Source organism: Parus major, chromosome 4 (assembly GCF_001522545.3).
Source record: "Parus major isolate Abel chromosome 4, Parus_major1.1, whole genome shotgun sequence".
NCBI classification, from domain to species: Eukaryota; Metazoa; Chordata; class Aves; order Passeriformes; family Paridae; genus Parus; species Parus major.
Genome location: NC_031771.1, coordinates 6,930,081 through 6,931,631, shown reverse-complemented (window position 1 = coordinate 6,931,631; position 1,551 = coordinate 6,930,081). Strand labels below are relative to the sequence as shown.

Genomic DNA, 1,551 nt, shown 5'->3' with positions numbered 1-1,551 from the left:
TGGGATGTTAAAGCTGTACCAACTATACAATAGTCTTTCATCAGTTCTTTTAGTGAGAGAAGTTTTCTTGTGCCAGGCCATGGAGACTTCTCCACAAGAAACAGTTTTCTCATGGTTTTTCATTTCCACGAATAGCAGCTGCTTGGGAAAATCCTGCGTTGTGACATTCCTACCATTTTCACAGCCTTTCCAGAGGTGTGTCCATGGGCCATGAACTCATGGGATATTATTTTAAGGATGGGTTGTTCAAAGTCAAAGGTTCTCCATCTGTCTCTGTGATCATCTCTGGGAATAGAGGTTTTCTTCTTCTCACCCTGGGGGTAAAGGGTCTTCATCAATCTCAGCTCTCTCTCTGTTCATGCTTCTCATGGGATCACAGCTACTCCAACATCTGCTTGACTTCATCGGTAGATGCCTCTGCTCACATCTTCATGTCCCCATAGTTTCTCATTAATAAAAGGGGATATTTCAGTGTATCATAGTCGATCTCCATGGCCTTACCAAAAGTGCTTTCAGCCCCACTGCTAGGGCATCTCCTCATTCTCTTTCCGTCTGAAACTTGACTCCTTCTTCACTGACCTTGGCGTCTTCCTGATATATTTTCTGTGCCTTCACTCTATCTTTCCTCTCCCTGCAGAGAGGATCAAAGTCTGCAGGTCTCATCTGCACAGTGAAAGGGTCAGTATCTCACCGAGGCCTGCAGAAGGTTATGGGCAGTGGTGGAAGCAGTCTCAGTGATGGATTTCAGGCCGTGCTGGGCCCCTCCCTCTGCCCGGCAGCCGCTGGGGCCACAGAGGGGGCCTGGCCCATCCAGGAGCCGCTTCCAGGGCCCGGCAAAGCCCGTCTCAGCGTGGGCTGGCGGCGGGGGCAGGGCTTGGTGTCAGCAGGGTGTCAGCAGCTGTGAACCAGCCCAGCCTCGGCCGGGGCCCTGCGGCCTCCCGTCCCCCGTCCAGCCACGGCTGGGGCCCAGCCCGGCCCTGCCTGACCACACAGCCCGCAGCGGAGCAGGGCCGGAGATTTCCCAGGTTTGCCTGTTTTTAAAATGTGGATTCCACAGAGGCGGAGCCAGCTCCGAAAGGGTGTAATAGGTTGTCAGTTCTCAGAGGCAGCCAGCTATTGGATTTTTCCAGGCATAGAGGAAGCTCTTAGTAGCTTTTCTCTGAAAAATTGTTTCCTTCTTCCCTCCTCAGCAAGTATCAATGAATGCAAAACCAGCACACAATGTTATGTGTTTACCCCCACAATTTCCCACAGAGTTAAGGTGGAGAAATTGCTAATTTTTACTAAGATTTGGAAGTGACTGCAGTAGCAGAGATCATATATACAGAAAGCTAGTTAATGAAATCAGCTGAATAGAATTTACATACAACATTCCCTGAATAGGGAATTTACATACAACATCTAGCCTCAGGGCTCTTTCTGAATGCTGATTTGAGTGTTGCTTTGTCATAATGCAGTGTGAAAGAAGAACATCTGTTTGAACTTGCAAAAGGACCAATGTTGGTTTGGGTTTTTTTTTTTTGGTTTTTTTTTTTTTTTTTTTTTTTTTTT

At 48.0% G+C, this 1,551-nt stretch overlaps 1 long non-coding RNA gene across 1 annotated transcript in view; it reads left to right on the top strand.

Moving 5' to 3' along the window:
- The first annotated feature begins 251 nt into the window (after positions 1 to 251).
- LOC107202691 overlaps positions 252 to 1,551 on the top strand; it is a 17,327-nt gene continuing 16,027 nt past the window's right edge. Inside the window, exon 1 of the long non-coding RNA XR_001520800.2 lies at positions 252 to 1,025. This is a non-coding gene — a long non-coding RNA (uncharacterized LOC107202691). The remainder of the gene's footprint in view (positions 1,026 to 1,551) is intronic.